The sequence below is a fragment of the Hipposideros armiger genome, unplaced genomic scaffold (genome assembly GCF_001890085.2).
Source record: "Hipposideros armiger isolate ML-2016 unplaced genomic scaffold, ASM189008v1 scaffold_1438, whole genome shotgun sequence".
Lineage (NCBI taxonomy): Eukaryota > Metazoa > Chordata > Mammalia > Chiroptera > Hipposideridae > Hipposideros > Hipposideros armiger.
Window position 1 is genome coordinate 130842 of NW_017732788.1, and position 8019 is coordinate 138860.

Below are 8019 nucleotides of genomic sequence, written 5' to 3' on the forward strand. Positions count from 1 at the left end.
AGGGTCCATAAAAAGCACTTAGTGCAGTGCCTGGCACATACTAAGAATTCGGTAAACGTTAATTATTGATGTTTTTGCTGATGTTATTACATGGATCCAAATCATTATCTCAAGTCTCCTTTTAATAAAAAGATTTTTTATTGGGGAATTGGGGGAAGGGGAACAGACAAGTTGCTGTCCTTTTGTTCTTCAGTCTAGTTGTGGGGGACGTTGCTTCACTGGCCCAAGTTGGCANACAGCAGCCCAGCTCCAGGTTGAGCTGTTGTTCAGCATCTTAGCTGTAGAGGACAGTGTCACTGGCCCTCATATGTGGGATCTGAACTGGGGCCCTCTAGCGTTCCAAGCCAGTTCTTAACCATCACGCCACTTGGCCGGCCCTGACATATGCTTTTTGATGACCCTGAGAATCACATAAGGAATATTATTTTGATCGTATTATTATAAGTTCTGCTCTCTTCCTATCCTTTTCATTTGCAGCCATTTTTATCCCTTTATCTGCCTCCTGACCCTCCTGTGATATTGATGACAGCAATGACAACAAATTCACGGAGTTTGATGCTGTATCACAGAGGCAGACACTGGACGTGCACAAACAAGGTCATGGGTAAGCTTGGGTGACTTCAAGGCCTCCATAACCACCCGCTTTGGACTCTGACTTTTGTCCCCCAGCCCAGGGTTCAGCAAACTATGGCTCACAGGCTGACTGCCTAGTTTTTGAATATGAAGTGTTGTTGAAATACAGCCACACTTATAAACAATGTGTATTTTCTATGACTGTTTCTTAAAAAAACTTTTTGAGGGGCGGCCGGTTAGCTCAGCTGGCTAGAGCACAGTGCTCATAACACCAAGATTGCCAGTTCGATCCCCACATGGGCCACTGAGTTGCGCCCTCCATAGCTAGATTGAAACAACTATTTTATGACAACACATGTCATAAAACTTATCATCTTAACCATTTTTAAGTGTAGCATTCCATAGTGTTAAGTATATTCACATTGTTGTGAAACAGATCTCCAGAACTTTTTCATCTTACAAGTCTGAAACTATACCTGTTAAAAAACAACTTACCTCAGGCCAGCCGAGTGGCGTATTGGTTAGGAGTTGGCTTGGGACGCCAGCTCTGAGCAGCAGGACCCGGGTTCGGATCCCACATGAGGGCCAGTGACACTGCCCTCTACAGCTAAGATGGAGAACAACAGCTCGACCTGGAGCTGGGCTGCCATGAGTCACTGGCAACGGCATAGGCTGCAGTGGGGCTGGCAGGCAGCCGACGTGAGCTGCCATGAGCCACCATGAGTGGCCATCCAATGACCAGTGAGTGACTGCCTCACCGGGGAAAAGCACAATGATAATACCAACATGGGCCAGTGAAGTGACGTCCTCCACAACTAGGCTGAAAAACAAAAGGACAGCAACTTGTCTGTTCCCCTTCCCCGAGTCCCCAACATTGTTTCCCTCCCCCAATTTCCCAATAAAATCTTTTTAAAAATAAAACTTACCTCTTCTTCATCCCCAGCCTCTATTCCACTATGAATTAGCCTATTTTAAGTGCCTCATGTTAGTGAAATCATACAATATTTGTCCTTTTGTGACTGGCTTATTTCACTCAGCATAAAGTCCTCAAGGTTCATCTATGTTGTAGCATGGATTTCCTTCCTTTTTAAGTCTGAAAAGTATTCCATTATATGTATATACCACATTTTGTGTATCTATTTATCTGCCAACAGACATTTGGGTTGTTTCCACCTCTGGCTATTATGAATAGTGCTGTTATTAACATGGGTGTGCAAATACTGTAAGTGCTTTTGCACCAGTGGCAGAGTTGAAAAGTTACATCAGAAAACCAGAATCTATAGTCTGCAACCCTAAAATACTTACCTGGACTTCTAAGGAAAACTTTTCAGACCTCTACCCTAGCCCCATCAGACTCCAAAGGTGCCAATCAGCCTCTCAGTTGTTTTTCCCACACTGGAAATCTCTGGATTTCTGTTTCTCTGACATCTTGCCTTAGTAATTCCTCACTATCTTGCTAGCTCTTCGATGCTGTTAGGAAGGACATTTTTATATTTCACCCAGCTTTTCTAGTTGTTTTCAGCACAGGGATTGGTCTGAATTGCCAAAAGTAAAAGCCAGTTCTAGTACCTTTTAATAAATCCCTTTTATATTTAAATAAACCAGAATCAGTTTCTGTTGATTGCTGTTAAGAAATTTGCATGCTAATTTTTTTTTCTATTGAGAAATATAAAAACAAGTCCACTGAGAAAAATACTCAGCTATTTTGGATATTTTATGCTGCTGGGAAAATCAGTAAAAGGAAAGATCATGGTTTGGGCTAGATTGAAAAGCACTATGAAGGATAAATTAGGTTTTGTCTTCACTCGGAAAGCATAGAGGATTATGCTTGGAACTTGGCTTCTGCTCCTACCTTATCCAGGGTCCATGTTATGGAGCTCGGTTCCACCTTGTACTGCTGTGCCATGAAGCTCAGAGTTCCTTCAGGAATGATGACTTCAGTTCACACACAGATGAAGAAGCTTAACTGACTGAGGTTTTGGGTGTGTATATTTGTTTGGTTAGTTGGTGGTGGTTGTTTTTTTTTCAGTAACTTTTTACGTTGATATAATTTCATGTTTATAGAAAAATTAAAATAATAGTACAAGGAACTCCCTTATACCATTTGCCCAGATCCACTAATTGTTTGCATATATCCCATTTGCTTTATGTGTGTGTGTGTGTGTGTGTGTGTGTGTGTGTGTGTGTGTGTGTGTGGTGTTTGTGGTGTGTGTGTGGGGGAGAGGGGGTGTGTGTGTATACATNGGCGAGGCAGATCGGTCGCCAGCTTCTGGACGGCCGCTCACGGCGACTGCTGGCCGCTCACGCTGGCTGCTGGCTACACACGGTAGCCCATGGCAACCCACTGCCACAGGGGCTTCAGCCTACGCCGTCGTGGCGACTCACAGCAGCATAGTTCCAGGTTGATCTGTTGTTCAGCATCTTAGCTGTAGAGGGCAGTGTCACTGGCCCTCATATGTGGGATCTGAGCTGGGGCCCTCTGGCATCCCAAGCCAGTCCTTAACCAACTGAGCCACTCGGTCGGCCCATCTCAAGTCTCTTTAACCTAGCAACAATCTTGGACCTTACAAGTGACTCTTGTATATATCCAAAACCTGATCTTGAGTAACTCTAGTTTCTTTCTGAATATGACCATGAACTCTGTGGCGTCATGCAGACCTTGTAGTTAACTGTAGTTGAAGAGCCTGACATTAAGCTTTTACATTGTAGTGTAAGTGCATGACATTAAGCTCTTGATTGTGGAGCCATACATTTCAGAAGACACTTATCTTAAATGAGCATATTGCCAGCTGAGCGACACAGCTACTAGCAAAATAACCAGATAAGGAAATAGGCCACCCCTACCCAGGAAGTCCCCTCTTTCAGAAAGCCCTGTGTAAATTAGATAACTGACCTCTTGAGTGGCCCCTCTTCCCCTTGCACCCTAATTCTGCTCTTATACTTCAAGTTAACCAATAAAGCGTGAACCCATGAAACCCCAGACACTCCACTTTTGGATCCTAATAAGGGCAGAGCCCCAGGTCTGTGTTCTCTCTCTATCTGTGACTACTCTGAGTGTCTTTTGGGCATGCCACATACCCTTCAGGACCTGTGAATAATAAGTCTGTTCCTCAAATAAACTGATGGTTTTTGCTAAAGTGCCTCCTGCAATCCTAATAAGAACCACAAGGGCCAGTTCAGCCACAACATTGGCCCCTGTGAGCAATACAGTTGGGTGAGCACCTCAGCTTTGCTCACCAATGGCATCATTATCAATAGGCTGGGACCGACACAACGGTAACACTTACTACAAATATGGCCCCAAAGCCTCTTGAGCATCATTGCTCTAGTCTGTGAAATATTGGATTGTAAATTTTTCTTATGTCTCACAGCAGATTAAGATTATTAGTACAAAACTAAATTTAATATTTTAAACATTTAAATATAGTTGAATAAAGAAGAGCCAGAAAAGATACTACTTATTCATAGTTTATTCAATGTTTAGTATTACCTATAAGGGAAACATTTAGTTTAATGTTTAATTTAACCAAGTATAAGGAATTTAGGCATTGAATAAAACTTAGGCTCTTCTAAAAGGATTGAAGAGAAATAGACATTACATTTTTAATGTGATGAAATCCTAAATAAAGGAATAATAAAAGTGATATAGGAAGAGAGGGGACAGAGTGATTATTCTACCTGAGAGAGTCAGAGAAATGAACCTGTGTCCTTAGATGGTTCGGTGTATTTAAAACCTATTCACATAACTCCATTATGAAGCCTTCTCTGGCTAAGGCAGTGTGGTGTGAATGAAGAGGAAGGATCTAATATAAGAAATGTTCCTTGTTTAAAAACCAACTCGAATGTGGGAATCAATGGAAAGGGGGAAAGACAGGAGGTCTCAGAACATTCTGTCTTGAACAAAGATGAATAAAGGAGGAACGGCAGTTTGGGAGTGTGTGGGTGGCTACTCCCAGTGATATGTTCAGGGACAGTTAAAATAAGTGAATCTGTCTGAAGTCACTTAACGCATTTTAGTCTCCCTAAAAGGGAGACAACCAGACATTATATGTATCCTGATTCCATGCAAGAGTGTCTTCTTGTCCTCCTGGCCAATTGAAGCTTAAATTAATCTAGATTTTTGGCTCTAATTTCCAGTCTATAGGCAATGTGTGGAATAGAGAAGTAACTTAAAAACAAAACAAAAAGCAATCAGTCAAATCTAGAATGTGGGATTTTCTACACAACAGAAGAGCTATTCCAGAAGAAAATAAATCTAAAAGAGACTCAAGTGACATTATAAGCAAATTCAAACAGTTCAGATCCTTATTTCGACAACCTAACCAACTGTATCAAGTTTTTAGACAATTAGAAAATTTAAATTAGAATTGGGTATTCAGTTATATTTAGGGACTATTGCTAGTTTTGTTACACGTGGTAACACATGTTGAGTGAGAAAAATGTGTATTCTTTTCTTTTGAGATGCATACTGATGTTTCTAGGGGTGAAAAGACGTAATGGTTCAGGATTTGCTTTAAAATATTAAAGTTAAAGAAAATGTTGAGGGCAGTAATTGAATCAATACAGCATTTTAGGGATGATTGTTAAAGCTGATTGATGGGATTATGGGGGTTCATCATTCTCTATTTTAAAAATATGTTTGGAAGTTTTTATATTAAAACATTAAAAATAATTGCACCAGAAAAATATCTGGACATGGAGCTGAAGAGAGAGCTGGGGCTAGTGATAGAAATACAAAGTTGAATGCTATCTCAGGGCAGGGTTCTTGACATACATGACATGCTCATACCACCTAAAGTGAACAGCTGCAGCTTTACAGCACCAATCAAGGGCGACCCTGAAGGAGAGTGGTGAAAGAAAATCCTCCAATAGACAGAACTTTGAGTACACTTTGAGTTCACTCTGTCTGGAGGGAGAGATGGTCAGAAGTGTGGATCTGCATTCATTATGTGAACAGTTGTGTAGTTGGGCTGGATGTTAGGGACTTGGAAGAAATAGGATTGGAAGACTGGTGACAAGGATATCGGGGAAAGGTGTGTGGATGGGTCTCTCAGAATGGGCATAGACTGTGAAGATATTTGTGTCTCATGTAAAAGCTCACCAAACAGCATATACTGCACAGGAGGCTCTTAATTATTAGGTGAAGCAAATGAAACATTCTGTGTATATCAGCCAGCCTCTTTCCCCAGTCCCCCCTCGATGGGCCCATGAACAAAGTGGCTTTGGTGGCAGAAATGAAAGCTGTGCATGGGCTCAACAATAAGGACTTTCCATTGCCAAGGCTGACCTGGCCAATGTTACTGCTGAATGCCTAATCTGCTAACAGCAGAGAACAAAGCTGAGCTCTAAACTGGTGCTATTCTCTAGGGAGGGGACCAGCCAGCCATCTGGTGCCAGACTGATTAGGATCTCTTTCATCATTGAAGGAGCAGAGATTTGCTCTCACTGGAACAGACACACATTTTGAATGTGAAATATAGATTTGCCTTTTCTGCCCATCATGCTTGTGCTAGCAGCACAATCCATGGACTCACAGGGTAACGTATCTATCATCATGTCATACAAAGATGGAGGAACTCATTTTGATCCTTCAGATCAAGAAACTCATTTCACAACAAAGGATGTTCAGCAATTGGCTCATTGTCCATGGAATTAACTAGTCTTGCCACATACCTCATCAAGTAGAAGTGTCTAGCCTAATTGAAATTTGTTATGGCTTTCTGAAGACCCAGTTCCAGCTGCAGCTGAGAGACAAAACCTTGAAAGAAATGAGTTCTCAGGCCGGCCGAGTGGCACGTTGGTTAAGAGCTGGCTTGGGATGCCAGCTCGGAGCAGCAGGGCACCGGTTCGGATCCCATATGAGGGCCAGTGACACTGCCCTCTACAGCTAAGATGGTGAGCAGCAGCTCAACCTGGAGCTGGGCTGCCATGAGTCACCGGCGACGGCGTAGGGTGCAGCCCCTGCTGCAGTGGCCTGCCATAAGCTGTTGTGTGTGGCCGGCAGCCAGTGTGAGCTGCCAAGAGCTGCTGTGAGTGGCCCTCCAGAGGCCGGCGACTGATCTGCCTCATCCGGGAAGAGTGCAATGATAATACCAACATGGGCCAGTGAAGCGACGTCCTCCACAACTAGACCGAAGAACAAAAGGACAGCAACTTGTCTGTTCCCCTTCCCCCGATTCTCCAGCGCTGTTCCCCTCCCCCAATTCCCCAATAAAATCTTAAAAAAAAGAAAAAAAAGAAATGAATTCTCTAGTACAGGATGCCATATATACTAAAGAAGGAATGAAAAATCTAAATAGACATTACTATGGAAAAAATAGAGAAAGAAAGCTACCCTTTCACTAACAAGCAATTATGCAATCACCAAACACACACCTAGAATATTTCTTATTAAAGTTAGGAACATGGTAATCCTATTATAAATACTATTATTTTTATATTATTCTGGAGGTAGTTGTTAACAACTTAAATAAGATAAAGCAATTAACATTATAATTGGAAATTTGGTAAATTTATCATTTATTTGCAGATTATGATTAAATAAATGGAAAATCCAAGAGAATCACTAAAAACTATTAAAATAAATTTAAAAATTTAGTAACTTGGCTGGGTTCAACAAATAATATACAACAGTTAATAGACTTCCTAAGTAAACTAAACAACATAATGAAGATACAACCTCATTTACAATAACTGTGAAATCAGTAAAATATCTGGGATTAAAGTTTAAAATCTTTTTACTTTAGAAAATTTCAAACACATAAAATAATGAACCTTTATGTAAAAAGAAAGCCAATCATGATTCACTTCACTACTTTGAGATTATTTTGAAGCAAATGTGTACTGTCATATTATTTAATTGTTAACTATTTCGGGATGTACCTTTAAAAGGTAAAAATATAGATTCTATGGAATATAGGCTAACATTGGAGTGCGGGATAGCATTCCTAGGCTAAGAGCTTGACAACAGGCTTAAGGGGAGAAACATCTAAATTGGGAGGGAAAAGGAGCTGGGAAAGAGTTCAGCACTTGAAAAATAATGATATTTATTTGACAGAGTAAACATTTTGAAAATATTTTCATATATATGTGTATGAAAAAATTTGAGGCAATTGTTAACCTCAGGAAAAATGAAATGTTTAAGAGAAAGTAAATGTAATTGTAGTAGAGTACTTATCAGCTGTAAATTATAGCTTTATAGTTATAATATAAATGTTGACTTGATTTAAAATCATGGTATTAAAGGATGAGTAAAGGAAAGTGTGTGGGTAAAGGATGAAAACCTAATTCTCAACAATTATAACAGGTTATTGATACTTAATGTTAAAATTTGATGTGTCAAGAAATGGTAGTATATGGGCTGGCCGAGTGGCGCGTTGGTTAAGAGTTGGATTGAGACACCAACTCTGAGCAGCAGTGCCCCAGTTCGGATCCCACATGAGGGCC